A 15,697-nucleotide genomic window follows, 5' to 3' on the forward strand; every position below is an offset into this window, starting at 1 on the left:
TGAAGTGCTGGATGGATCGTTTGCTGGATGGACGGTCTTGGTGTTGGGTTGCTGGTTGAGTTTCATACTATGGAAATTGATTCATACGTTGATGCCCTGCACCACCACTTCTTAGGTTGGTTTGTCCATGATGGTGAGCTTTCCGGATCTTGAAGCTATGCTATTATTATAAACTCTTTTCAAACAATCTCATGCTAGGGAACACGGCGATCGACCAAGTGGTTAGAAAATGTAGTACAACAAATGGGCATGGCCCTTTTGAGGGCAATTGTGGAGCAAACCAATGTCTACGGGCAATTCTTAGATTAACTGCAAAACAGACAGATCTTTAAATGTTTAAAGTTGAGGGTTTTGCCTCTACTGAACAAATAGGACTATAACACACAAGCATGAGGACTGATCTGAGCATATTGAGCTATGAGGAAAAATAAACTTGTGCTGGATTGATTGTTTGAAAGGTCTTGGTCATTGATACCGTTGAGGGCTGCAGTAAAGCCATTGTGTTTTTGTGGTCCACCAAGAGGCAAATCAGCCGTCTTATCACCCGAGAAGAGATTGTCGAGCCGGAACTGCTAGGGCAAATTGCCTAGGACCACAGGAAACCCTAGATGGGCCTCATCAGTGAGGATATAAGGCTGATATTTCCAAGTGGTTGGTTCCTCTCTGTAGTGCACTGCAAGTGAAAAGGAAGCACAGAAATGCGGAATTTCAGTGGCTGAGATTTATTCAAGCATCCACACTGAGCATCACTACACTTCCCACTTATTCCTAGCGACAAACACACAATTTCAAATTGATCTACACAGACCATCAAAACTCGGCACAGACCTTCTAATGCACATCCACATTGACAATTGGTCAGCTCACCACTCATCCACATCGCTGAACTCACAGGTCCAAATCCACAGGTAACTTCAAATCTCAGTGCTGGAACTGGAAATCTCAGGGCTAGGGAGAGCCCCACGAGGACGGTCACCAAGCTACTGTAGCCATCATAAGAACTCATCCTTGGAACAAACTTGAATTATTTATGGCTCCACGGAGAGCTGAGAGCCCTGTAACACTCACAGTGTTTGTGCATACATGTAAACTTCATGTAAAGAATGCGAGACAGGAGTAAACAGAATCCTATAATATTCAGAGTATAATGAAGCAAATCCATAACCTAAAAGTCAAATATTAACAAATGGCAAGTCAAATACAGTAATGCAAATACCAAAAGTAATTTTATAAGAAAGTAAAGGCATTCAGAGATGGGTTCTAAAGGAAGATAGGATTGAAAGTAAATGTTTTTATTCATCTGAAGTCTGTCGGAATGTTTCCAGGAGAGCTGACAAGGCTTTCATTTGAACTTGGATAATCCATTCAAGTCTGACCTTTTTGGGCCCTACAAAACCTCCTGTGTAGTGTCTAGGGGATGTGACTACTGATCCGCGTAGCATCTAGGGATGTGTTTCTACTGATCCGCGTAGCGTCAAGAGCAGTGGACTTCAAACTTTTTAATGCAGCCCCCGTGGAAAAAAGAATATTGAGGCCCCCTACGAATTTTTCATAATTATTTTCTATTAAATTGACAATGTTTAAATATGTTTAGACTTATTTAAACATTGCAGTTGAGTTATGTTATGTTTTAAAAATGCAATCAAATACAGAATGCCAAACATACTAGTCTGGTCAGGCAGGCCTTACTAACAAGTAAAAGTATTCACCTCATGATTATTAGAAGTGGGGTGGAGGTTTTAAAGAGCATTTGGAGTCCCTTCCCTTTTGACACACGCTTGGATATAAATGCTAAAACATGTTAGTGATGGCCTAGGACCAATGTTTTACTGCTGCTTATGTTTTTTCAGCTTAAAACAAAGCCCTGTTATCAGCATAATGCTTGTTTGGCCAGATCCTGATGCCTCCTGGGATCATCTGAGGTCCCTGCAATCCCCCTGGGATCACATAAGCCCCCCCCCCAGTTTGAAGACCGCTGGTCTGGAGGGTTGTGACTACTGATCCGGGGCACCTACCTAACATTGCAGGTAGGTTCATGTCTAAATTCATTAGTACTATGGGGCTGATTAAGAGTTTGGTGAACAGAAACACCCCTCTGCCAAACTCCCCACGGAGTGGTCACCACCATGCGGTCGGCCTCCCCGCTGGCCCCATTACGACTTTCCCACTGGGCTGTGGGAAAGGGGCGGCAGCACTGTCACGGCTCATAATAGAGCCGGCGGCAATGCTGCTGCACGCAGGGGGCTCCAGCACCCTGGAAATGCGCACTGTCTGCACAGCAGAAAGTGTGCATTTCGAGGGTGCTGTACAGGGGAACCCCTGCACTGCCCTTTCCTCAGGCATGGGCAGTGCAGGGACCGCCCTGCGGCCCCTTGCACTTGTTCTCCGCCAGCCTTTTCATGGCGGTTGAACCGCCATGAAAAGGCTGGCGGAGAACAAGGTTGTAATCTGTTAGGCGCGCTGACTTTAGCGCCACCCTGGCTGATTGTAGCCTACATCGCTGATAGCCCGTCAGAATCTTAGATCCGGACGGGGGCGGGAGGTTGCGGGTCTTCCCACCAACCTCGTAATGTGGCGGTCGGAACGCCACCGCTACGGCGGTCCGACAGCCACCGCGAGGCTGGCGGTCTTTGGACCGCCAGTTTTGTAATCTGGCCCTATGTCTCGTACTCTGTTTCTCACATAAAAGAGTGGGTGGGAGATGCATGACAGTTTTTTGGTGTCATTTCAGATCTGGTCTTGAAACCTGGAGACAATGTTACTTGCAACATCAGACGAAGACATTTAAATTGCGGATTTGTCAAAAACAAATCACACGAGGGAAAAGATCACCGCAGGCCTCGTGGGAAGAAGAGGAGAGAGATGATCGCCAGACTCCTGCCGGTATTCCGCCTTAATATGGACTGCAGAATATCGTACCGCCAAAGTATTTTAGCCAAAATAGTCAGGACCAAAAGATCAACAAAGTAAATATAGAGTTACTTTACTTAGCAACATATGCGTGTAAATTCTTATATATCCTCAAGGTACGTAGCTCGGGAGTTAAGAAAATTACATCTACACGTGCCCGTATGTACCTACGTTCTCGATATTTCATCCTTGCTACTTCGGTTACGATATTTTGGCACCACGGTGTTTCTGTAATCGATACTTCGACATGCAGCTCGAATGATGTCATCAACCAATCATGACGCACCTGATCACACAGGCAGGGTAAATTAGAGGAGAGGAAATCGTCAAACCTGGGACACTTGAGGACAGCTCATAGTCTGTCTCCAGGCTGAGAAGGCACAGATGTTAACTGCTCGTGCCCGAAGAAGAACGCATCCTGTCTCCCGAAGCTGCCCCCCTGGGGATTGACACGACTCACGGATGGCCACATACCTACACACGGGCATACACATGAGCGCACTAAGACATGCGCATACATATTTGTAAGATAATGCGCATGGTTGCGGGCGGAGGTGTCGATACTGATAGACTGCACCTTTTCAGTTTTTTGGTTTGTTTATGTTTTGCTTCTGTACCAAAAGCAATAAAAGGTATTAAAAAAAAGATCATGCACACAAGCACCCGCATACACGTACATCAGAACACACACACACACACACACACGCTCTCTCTCTCTTTCTCTCTCTCCCTGTCCCCGTTTCCACCACACATAAACATGCTCACATACCTATACTCATGTGTCCACCCATTAAGTTAAAACATTTTAACTACACTGCATTCGGGTTTTAGACAAGGTCAGCATGCAAGGAGATTCACGCACAAACATTATGAATTATTAATCAAGGATTAACATAACTTCAGACGTCCAAAGAAGGAACGAAACATAATACAGTTTACTAAAAGACAACAATTATCCCATAAGTACAATGGTTTCTTTCAGCGCTGCTCTTTAATTAAACAATCAGTTACTTCTTCAAACAAATCAGGTTACAGCACCATTGTCTATAGGAACTAGTAAAAACCTAGATTATAACAACTTTGACATTCGCTGAATGTAGTTATTTTTTTTGTTTTAATTTTTTTTTATTGAAAAGAAAAGGTTCAAATAACAGGATTACAATAGCATATGATCATTAGATTTAACCAATACAGTTGTTCATTGTATTCCAGCATGGAATGTCACCAGTGAAGCACAATTCATCACTTTTACGTCCCACATGTGATTTGAATGTTCTATCATGGAATCACAGTGTTTCGGTCGTTCTATGTATCCCCAAAATCCCTCTCCACACATAAGTCCCTGTATTCTTCCCATGCTTCCCACACTTTCTTCCATTTGTTGGGGCAACCCCTACCTGCATATACCACTCACTCAGCCCTCTGGCACCAGTCCTGGTCCAACTCCCAATCTGTTCTTGTCAGAGCCATTAATTTGCCCCAGGTTGCGGTTATGTTTTATTTAGCAACCCCTGTGGCCTTTCGTAGCCAAATCCCTTGATATTTAGGCCATGTCGATTCCCCCAAAATACCCAAGATGAGCCACTTGGCGTCCAGAGGGGCCTCTAGCTTGGAAACCGGGACATCATTTGGGTGACCCTAGACCAGTATTCTTTTATTATTGAACACTCCCAAAGTGTAAACTGTAAACTTCGTACTTGTATAGCGCACTACTCATCCGTTAGGGTCTCAAGGCGCTGTACGCATACCGCTGTGGAACCCCTCCTGGCTTTTCCCTGTGAGGTGCCCACTCCTGGGCAACCTCCAAGGTGAAGCCAAGCATCCCAGCACTATTGGGGCCGTTGTGGAGATTAAGCAAGCTATTGCCCAGAGTTACAAAGTGGGACCCATGAATTAGATTAGGCACCAATGCGAGAATTATCAGGTCCGAGGAAATTGAGCCCAAGACCCGCCGAGGCGGGAATTGAACCCTGGTCCCGGGCCAGATTTCTGCATCAGGGTCTGCCGCTCTAACCATTGAGCCACACTTCTCCACTCTATAATAGCTATCTACCGGGGACCCCGGAGGGCCTCCTTCCATTCCTCTTCCTCGAGGGTTCCCACATCATCTTCTTATGCAGCCCTTAGTTGACCCATTGTGTCAAGTGAGGTATTAACTAATGTTCTGTAGCGTACTGAAATCCCTTTTTCGGGAATAGGCTTAGTCAATATCCTGTCTTCCAATAGGGAAGCCTCATGTATCTCCTCGCCCTCCCTTATATGTTTCTGGAGGGCATGGCCCAGCTGTAAGTATCTATAGCTCAAATGCTCAATTCCTATTAGTTCCCATTTCAGGAACCCTTTCAGTCCCCTCACATCCGGTAGTAAATCACTATGCCAAAGCAGGGATAGGCCCATAACTCTACCCTTCCAAACCAAAAAATTAGTGGCTTCCCTCCAGGCCCGGACTACCGCCTGTGTATTCTGTGGAAGCTCCTTCTGCCTTCTTGTGTCGTTCATCAGGACTTCATGTCCTCCCCTACCCGTTGTGCCTCTATCCACCAAGTAGGCTGAATCCTGTGGGACTGCGAATGTCCACTCGTTGACTATTTGGAGCTGAGATGTCCAATAGTACTTCAGGATATCCGAAACCACCAGGCCTCCATCACATACTCCTTTCTGTAGGATAGCTAAGGCTATTCAGGACGCACCGCCATTCTAAAGGAGCAAGCAAACTTCCCTCTCAAGATGCCTGAACACCTATCGAGGGATCTTATAGGGTGTATTCTTCAAAACATAAAGAAATTGCTGCAGGCTCATCATTTTGTATAATGTTGCTTTGCCCATTAGATTCAGTGGGAGGCTGCGCCAGTGTAAGACATCGCCACAGGGTTTCTCCAGTTGTGGCGTTATATTCCTGCTTAGGAACACCCGGGGATCTTGTGTGACATATATTCCCAAATATCTAAAACCGTCCGTGACCACAATCCCGGGGCACTCTAGGGCTCACACCCAGGAGGGGATAGACCAACGATTTAGACCAATTGAGTGTGTACCCTGAATGTTCCTTAAATATGCCAAATATATGCGTTAATCTATCACTGGAAAGGGAGGGTTGCATGACATAAAGAAGTATGTTGTCCACATACAAGGAGATCCATTCCTCCCTCTCTCCAGGGGCCCATATCCCCTACACCAATGGATCACGATGAATCCAGGCCACTAACAACTCTAATGCCAAGGCAAAGAGCATGATGGGTTCCCCTCCGTAGTTCAAAGTCACGGGAAAGTGCACCATTGACCTTCACCCACTCCCTGGGGGAACTATAAAGTAGTCCAACCCAGGTGCGAAACCGTGGCCCGAAACCAAGCTTCTCCAGGGTAGCATATATATACAAGGCCATTCTATGGAGTTGAATGCCATCTTAGCGTCCAGGGCTATTAAGACAACCTGTTCCGCCAAGGAGCCTGTTGTCATATGAAGCACTCCGTAGAGGCGTCTGAGTTTGAGTCTAGTGCTCCTGTAGGGCATAAAGCCTCATTGATCCGGGTGTATGAGTGAGGTAATCATCCTTCGGAGCCTAGTTGCTAGGATTTTTGCTAGCACCTTCACCTCCACGAGATTGGACTATATGAACTGCAGGCCGTCGGAGGTTTACCCTCTTAAAGAATGATCACTAGGGTAGCTGTGCTTTGGCCTACCGGCAAGCAGGCCTGCTCTCAGGCCTGCCGATACATGGCCATCATCAGTTTAGCCACTATGGTTGCCATATCTTTGTGCATTTCAACTGGCAAATCATTTGATCGATTGTAGGCCTGCTAGGGCTTGGACTACTTCCTCCTCAGTTATGTCTGCTTTCAATGTTTCTTGATCCTATATGGTGAGTCCCTGCAGGGGAATGTCCCTTAGGAAGTTGTCACACTCCGCAGTAGTCTTTTTCTTTGAGGAGGCATAGAGACCCTCGTAATATATGGCAAAGGCCTCAGCTATGGCCTCGCTTGTCATCTGCGGCGTGCCCACTTCATCTTCCACTTGAAACACCCAAGAATATTCTTTATCCCTCTTTTCCAACCAGGCCAAGAGCCTGCTGGCATTCCCACCCACCTCATATAACCTATGTTGCATTGCTAAGGCATACTCTCAAGCCTGGCTTTCTGCCTGAGCTCTCAAATCTTGCTGGCACAGTTGTAATTTGCGGCAGTCTCCCGCTGCATTTGTGGCTTGAGCAATCTCCGTCAACTGAGCTATGTTTTTTTCTGTGGTGTTGCATGCAAGCCTTGTTTCTTTTTTCTTAGCCCCTATTAGGGCTTGGACTTGACCCCGTGTCACTGCTTTGAATGCTTCCCAAATGGTGCCTTCCGACGACACTGACCCCAAATTTTCTTTAAAATAGAGATCGGCCCCATATGTCAATTTGCCCTGTAGTTCCCTGTCCCGCAGGCTCCGGGATCCAGCCTGGGCGGTAGCGCAAAATCTCTTGTAGGGCTCTTCAGGAGGACCTCTACCGGAGAGTGGTCGGATATCCCCCTTGCCTGAAGGATGGCCACTCCAAACCTGGCCACATTGGTGTGCAATGTGAAGATGTAATATATATGGGAAAATGCTTGTGTGCCGCAGAGTAATAGGTGTAAGTACGTGTCTGTGGATTATGTGCTCCCCATAGGTTGACCAGAGCCAACGTTGTTGTGAATTAGAGCACCTCCCTTGCATGCATCTATAATCCCCGTCCTGTCTATTTCAGCGCTCATGGTTGAGCTCATGTCACCTCCCAGTATTAGCGTCCCGCAGGGCAGCCTCAGTAGTAACTCACCCACCACTGGAAAGGTCGTATTGTGAAGACGCGGTGAGACATACAATGAGAAGAGGCTTATTGTTGTGCCCTCCCACGTTCCAATCAGTGCCACATAGCGCCAGTTCATGTCGTGCCACACCTGATGCGGGGTGAGGGCCACTGATTTTTTAATAAGGATCCCACTCCTCTAGAGTCGGTAGTATAGACTACATGTGCCCTATCCAAATTGCTCCAGCGCCTTGTAATAGTGCTGACTGTATTTATTGCAATATCTTTATAAATGGAATGGCTCCTAAGCCGTGTGGGCTGGAGCACTGCAGAACTCTGATAAATGAACAGTTAAACAACACATTATCCGCTTCTACTCAAGTCTAGCGGCACTTACAATAATATACACTTTAATTCACTGTGCTGTGCATAGAAATTGGTGCCCACATTATTTTATTTACACTAACGAAGTTTGCAAAATTCACATTTTTCATTAAATAATTTTGCCTAATGTTCTGGTGGCAGGAGTGGTTTTACGGCACCCTAAAGGCATTTTGCATAATTTAACATCTTTTGTTAAAATTTTATGCATAAATGTTCGAAATTTCCCACCCCCTGAAAAGGTGCATGTCAAACAGTATTACAAGCAGAAGCTGAAAGGCAGAATCACAGGCATGGAGGGGCACTGACCTTCAAATGCAGAAATAAACCATTTTGATCTGGTGCTTTAATAATGAAAGTGCCCAACCACAATAATGCAAATAATTTTTTATTTTGTTTTAGAATTGGTACTGAATCCAAGACCCTTTGATGGGGTGTACAGCTTGATTCTCACTTTGGTATGTCCGTGACTCTTTCCATGCCGGCTATGTACAATGTGGTTAGTATATCAAGGTTGAAAATTCCAGAAAATGATAGTACTTGGCAGAAAAAAAAATAAGATTTTTTAAAGTAATGGGGTACGACGTAGTTTGAGTTGCAAATGTTTAATTGTTTTTGTCACTCCAAGGTAAGAAGTAAGAACCTGCGAAATGGCAAGTTGATGGCAAAGATGCAGTTTGATAGTTCAGTCCTAAATAGTGGAATTTACTGTTTTCCCTACATCCATCTTAAAGTTTGACTTTCCGTCCAAATCTACCGAATCATATGATAACTCCACTGGAACATCGTGCCCTTTGCTAAGTCGGTTCCATCACCGAGTAGTAGGAGTAGGGCCGCATCTTGCTTCTATTACAATACGAGGACAAAATAATAAATTAATTTTAAATAAACGAAAAAAAGTTAGTGGTCGTCCTCCCTGGTAGCCAGTAAAAACAATATAGAAAGGGAGAAAGCGCATCCAAAGGCAGGGAGTGTTTGGAAGACTTCTACCAGCCACATTTGAATCATTTACCAATGCTTGTTTCTGTAATCTGCCCACAGAGTGACTCACAGTAATCTGTTTTAGAACTGATAATTCTTATTCAAAAAATGGTAAGATGTTGTGGAAGAAAGTAATATTTCTGAGCTAGAAGGTAACATTTAGGGAAAAATTGGATAAGCAGTGGCAGAGTTAGAAAATGCTCCTAAAACATAGTGAGATCAAGAGTCACCTTGATGCACAACCAGAACTAGAGATCTCGGAGACACTCAACTCAACTAGCTGCATATAGGATTACCACAGACTACCACAGTCATCTAATTATGAGGCATCGGCCATTGGGCTTGGCTACATATACTAGGGACTCTGAGTGGTCTCTTCCATGGAGGGTTCTGTCTTCACAAAGAGTGCCTTTCTTATCTTTTCTACATTAGGAGCACAATGGGGAACATGGAAGCATCTGGTGGTCTGAGCAGTGGTGAACACTTCCTATTGAGAAAGGTCTGCAAAAAGACCATTCTTTATGAGGACCCTCCCACGCAGTAAAACTCCACGCTCAATGCATCTAGTTTTATCCAAAGCACGCGCTAGAAGAGAAGTTGTTTTAGGCCATGTATTCCCTCACCCACAGCTCAAGGTTAAAAATGCAATGTATTTCTGGAAGGGCCAGGTAGGGATCAAAAATTCGTTTTTCTAACGGAACTTTGTCAGACATTTTAGTAATGACTTGTTGCCACTAAATTCCATCCCATCAAGGGCCGGCGACTGATGCATTCCAAATTACGATTTGTAGAACAATTTCCCTGCTTTGTTATGGATTGAAATGTCCTACCACTTTTCTAGATGTGACCCCTAGTTATGTTTTACAACAAATCACTCCCCAACATAATCAGACAGTTTTCCTATTTCTAATAAATATGTACCAATTACGAACATATTTCTATATTTAGAGCTCGATCTATCACCATTTTCCTTTTTTTTATGTTTACAGATTTTTTTTCCGTTACTCAAAAATTCTGGAATCCAGCCAGTAGTTCCATATCCTTCAAAAGTTGCTACTGTTAGTCACATCAGCTTAATCCATGTCCTTTGATTTGCCGCACTCATTGGGAGCAGGCCTGCTGGAAGCTAATACGGACTTGTCCATTCTATTTGATTTCCAGTTCTTTGGGACCAAGCAGGTAAACTCTGCCTCCAAACAATGAACACTACAGATTAAGATGTGCACGGGCTTTAGTAGTAATTGAAGTCAGACCAATGAGAGCTTTGTTGCTCACGCTCTTCTTGCAATACTTTGAGGCCCGTATTTATACTTTTTGACGCTAAACTGCGCTAACGCAGTTTAGCGTCAAAAAGTTTTGCGCCGGCTAACGCCATTCTGAAGCGCCATGCGGGCGCCGTATTTATTGAATGGCGTTAGCCGGCGCTAGCAGACCGGCGCTGCCTGGTGTGCGTGGAAAAAAACCACGTACACCAGGCAGCGCCGGCGTTGGGGAAAATGGCGTTAGGGCGTCTTAAAATGGTGCAAGTCAGGTTGACGCCAAAAAATCACCTCCACCCGATTTGCGCCATTTTTAACGACGCCCAGACGCCATTTACATGACTCCTGTCTTAGTAAAGACAGGAGTCATGCCCCCTTGCCCAATGGCCATGCCTAGGGGACTTATGTCCCCTGGGCATGGTCATTGGGCATTGAGGCATGTAGGGGGGCACAAATCAGGCCCCCCTATGCCAAAAAAAAAATATAAAAAAAATAAAAAATTATACTTACCTGAACTTACCTGAATGTCCCTGGGATGGGTCCCTCCATCCTTGGGTGTCCTCCTGGGGTGGGCAAGGGTGGCAGGGGGGGTCCCTGGGGGCATGGGAGGGCAGCTGTGGGCTCATTTTGAGCCCACAGGTCCCTTAACGCCTGCCCTGACCCAGGCGCTAAAATCCGTCGCAAATGCGGGTTTTTTTGCCCCGCCCATTCCCGGGCGTGATTTTTGCCCGGGAGTATAAATACGACGCATTTGCGTCGCAGTCATTTTTTTAGACGGGAACGCCTACCTTGCATCTCATTAACGCAAGGAAGGCGTTCACGCAAAAAAATGACGCTCTTTCCTCATACTTTGGCGCTAGACGCGTCTAACGCCAAAGTATAAATATGGCGTTAGTTTTGCGCCGAATTTGCGTCGAAAAAAAACGACGCAATTTCGGCGCAAACGGAGTATAAATATGCCCCTGAATGTGGGAGGTGCCAAAACACGTGCAGTCAAATTACATCGAGTCTAGGTTATTTGGTACTGAACATGTTGCCAGAAGTGAACAAGCACTGGCAAAACCAATAGGTTTCGCCTTTGTTTTTTCTTTTGCATTCTATCTTAGTAACTGGGTTCTAAATATTTGAAAAAGTTATAATAATGTTTGTTTTAAATTTGATAAGCTGTTAATAGTTGTTTATTTTGTGATATATGTTGAATTATTATCCCAGGGTTCCAAACTCATAATTTGTACCTTACTTAATATGGCATTGTATTAGAGTATAGTAATGTGCAGTTAGTAAAGTGCCACTGCACGTGCTGCACCATTCAAATCCTGCCCCTTGTAACTCAAAGGTAACCGCAATTGTGACTGCCTGTTTAGTAGTAAAATACAGCAATATTTAGTATTTAGAGGAGCTATTACAACTTTTGGCCAGATGCCACTGCACCTGCTGCACCATTCAAATCATGACCCTAATGCCTGCAAAGTAACTGCACTTGTGACTGCCTGTTTAGTAGTAACATTTAGCAATAATCTGTGTTTAGAGGGGTTCTGTCACCTTGTGGCACCAGCGCCACTGCACCTGCTGCACCACTAAAATCATGACCCTAGTGCCTGCAAGGTAACTGCACTTGTGACTATTTAGTAGTAAAATATAGCAATGTTAGGTGTTTAGAGGAGTTCTGACAGCTTTTGGGCCAAGTGCCACTGCACCTGCTGTACCATTCAATCATGACCCTTGTGGTTGCAAGGTAACTGCACTTTTGACCGCCTGTTTAGTAGTAAAATACTGCAATATTTGATGCCTAGAGGAGTTATGACAACTTTTGGCTCAGGTGCCACTGCACCTACTGCACCATTGAAATCATGACCCTATTGCCTGCAAGGTAACTGCACTTGCGATTTAGTAGTGAAATATAGCAATATTTGGTGTTTAGAGGGGTTCCTAGAGCTTTTAGCCCCGTTGTTACTGCGTCTGCTGTACCACTAAAATCATGACCCTAGTGCCTGCAAGCTAACTGCACTTGTGACTGCCTGTTTAGTAGTAAAATTCAGCAATAATCTGTGTTTAGATGGTTTCCGAAACCTTGTGGCACCGGTGCAACTACACCTGCTGCACCATTAAAACCATAAACATAGTGCCTGCAAGATAACTGCACTTGTGACTGCCAGCTTAGTTGTAAAATATAGCAATATTTGGTGTTTAGAGGGGTTCCTAGAGCTTTTGACCCTGGTGTCACTGCACCTGCTGCACTACTAAAATCATGACCCTAGTGTTGTGTAGCCATTTTAGCTATAGTTATAAACAAGTTATTTCAGCAAACTAGGCCTGCCGCTGGGCACTTTAACATAGATATATTTTATTCAGCTTCATTTTTATTATTTTAACAATAGCCACATTTGGGGCCTTGTTTTATTTTCTCTATCTAGCTGTTCTTTGCCTAGGCCAGCACTGCGTTCTTAAACAAGACATTTCTTTCACTCTGTGCTTTTCTCAAGGCTGCAGTAAGATAGGCTGCCAGTAAAAGTGGTATGCTTTGTCTCTAATGTTCACAGAAACATACACACTGTTACGTGGGGATCCTTTCTTGGAACATTAGCTGTTTTATTATAAAAACACTACTTTGGCCCATGTACATTAGAGGGAGATTCCAGTCAGATGACCATGACTGAATGCCGATTGCTGAGTGCTTTCATGCAGCTGCTTATATAGACTACAGGCCTCTTGATCAGGTATGAGGGATGATGTCTTCCCAGGGGACCTGGAGGGCAGAATTAGAGATTAACATGCTGTGCTCTAACATAGCCTAGGTAGGAACTATTCTTAACGATCTTAGTGACAATATGGTAGCGTTATTTTTATGTTTCACTCTTCTTGTCACAATTTTAATCCCGTCATGCTTCATCATCCCAGTTATTGCAATACATGCTTTATTATCTAAAATGCAGTTATTTCAATAAAACCTTATTGCACTATACTCTGCCTCTGATTGTCCTTGCATATGTGAGACTAATATAACTGAGAGAAACGGATGAGATCTGAGTGACCACGATTTCCCTGAGAAGTCAATTGTGTCATGCGCTCGGTTACCCAGTCAACCTTGCTCTAGGGCAGAGATGAGGCATTGCTAATTAGCTGGAACAAAACCCGGAATAGGCCGACAGGTGTCACCTGTAGTGGGTTCAGACTCAGTCCCCCACAGTACAAGCGATTCTGCCACCCGAATCCAGTAGTCTCATTAGGATAATGAGAACCTACGCAACACTAGTGCCTGCAAGGTAACTGCACTTGTGACTGGCCTTTTAGTAGTGAAATATAGCAATATTTGGTGTTTAGAGGGATCTCTAGAGCTTTTGGCCTAGGTGTCACTGCACCTGCTGCACCACTAAAATCATGACCCTAGTGCCTGCATGATAACTGCACTTGTGGCTGACTATTTAGCTGTAAAGTATAGCAATATCGGGTGTTTAGAGGAGTTCCGACAACTTTTGGCCCTGATGCCACTGCACCTGCTGCACCATTCAAATCATGTCCCTAGTGCCTGCAAGATAACTGCACTTGTGACTGACTACCTGTTAAGAGTTACTGAGAGAATAACAATTCAAAATAAAACATCACCCAATTATACAAATGACTTTTTTTTTTAAGTGAGTGGCTTGTAATTTAAGAAACAAGCACACAAATAATTTTAATATTTACAACTGTTATTCATCAGAAATGTAATTATTAAGTAATAAAAAACACAACATAATGAGCCCACTCGTTGCTCGCTTTACATCAGCACTCGATGCTCCATTGCAAGATGGCGACATGTTTACATACATTTCAACTCCAATTGACTTCTGTTCAGTTCATCTTTTCATGTACAAACACTAACAAGTAACCAAGCACCAAAAACCGGAAGGTGTACTTCGGGCACGCTCCAGCGATGGCAAAAGCAGAACAGAAAGCAGAGCAGAAGAACAGAGGAGCAGGAAGTGACCTGCTAGCCAATCAACAGCAAGTAAACTCAAGTGACTTTGGTTCTATGTCCCTTTAAATATTTTTTTAGCAATATAAGACTTCACAAGCACAGCACACCCCTGTGCAGATGAAACCGAAAAAGGTAGACATCTAGGATTAAAAAAAAAGCATCACTTGTAAAAAAAAGAACATACTGTACACAAAGCAGAAAACGGTGGTTTGCAAATGGGTCAGGACGCTGCTTCACCAAGTACAGACATTTCCAGAGGGTTATTTGTCACAGACATAGCAGTCACCTTTTAGTTCCAAAATTATGGTAGCTCGAGCCCAGATGCCCAATATGTTACTCACAGATTGTTATATACTCTAAATAAAAAGTGCGAACGAGGCCTACTGCCCACACATATTTACTAGCATTGCCAATCAGTTTCTGGGGGTTTAGTTCAACTGCTTTATGAATGTGATCATTTGAGGTTGCATTTGAAAGTTGTATGACATACCAGTGAATGACATAAATATAGATGTAAAAATATCATGTTACCTAAATATCGGGTAAAGAATATTGTGACTACAAAACTAGTGTATAACACAACGTAGTAAAGAATATCATTTTTTGATATATGGTATTGGCTTTAATAACATTGTAGTATTTAATATTGTTTACTTAGAGTGGAGTGGGAGTAGCAAATCTGACCTCTCTCAAGTAGCACACTTTACCTACTGTTGCATAGACTAGAGAGGGAATAATAAATTAGCCCCTCGCAAGTCGAACACTTTCTGTTATGCTGGTTAACCTCTAAGTATAGTAATTATTTTTTGTATTCTTACTTCCTATTATGTCTTTTATTTTTGAATAATTTGTATTTTTAAAGATTTATATTATTTTTAGGAAAATGCATCTTTTTTGGAATTTATTTTTTGTATATTTATCAAAATATAGATAAATTAGTTATTATATTTTGTAATATATGCTTTTTAATATTTTTTTCCTGTTAATATTATTTTTATCATTTTTTAAATTGTAAATATGTTGGTGATATTTTTGTTAATAAAGAATGTATATTCTACATTATGTTTATTATGTATTTTAAATTCAAAGTGTTAAATGAAACAATTTTTTATGTTTATATTAATTTGTTATTTTAAATTCATGCTACTGTTAAAACTTTAATTCAAATATAATGGAATAACTTTTTATTTATTGTTATATTTTTATATACTTTTCAAGTGTGTGTGTGTGTGTGTGTGTGTGTGTGTATATATATATATATATATATATCCATACAGTCAAATGGCGTTGCAGGTCAGCTGCCTGATCGTCGGCGGTGCCCTTTCATGACACCATGCCAAGTGTCTCCAAATCCAAATGAACTCCCCACACTAACAGGAAGACAGGCACTCCATGGTACAATGCGTGTGTGTTTATTCAATCCAAAATGGGAACAGAACGCGTTTTGG

The sequence above is a fragment of the Pleurodeles waltl genome, chromosome 3_1, assembly GCF_031143425.1.
Source record: "Pleurodeles waltl isolate 20211129_DDA chromosome 3_1, aPleWal1.hap1.20221129, whole genome shotgun sequence".
Taxonomy (NCBI): domain Eukaryota; kingdom Metazoa; phylum Chordata; class Amphibia; order Caudata; family Salamandridae; genus Pleurodeles; species Pleurodeles waltl.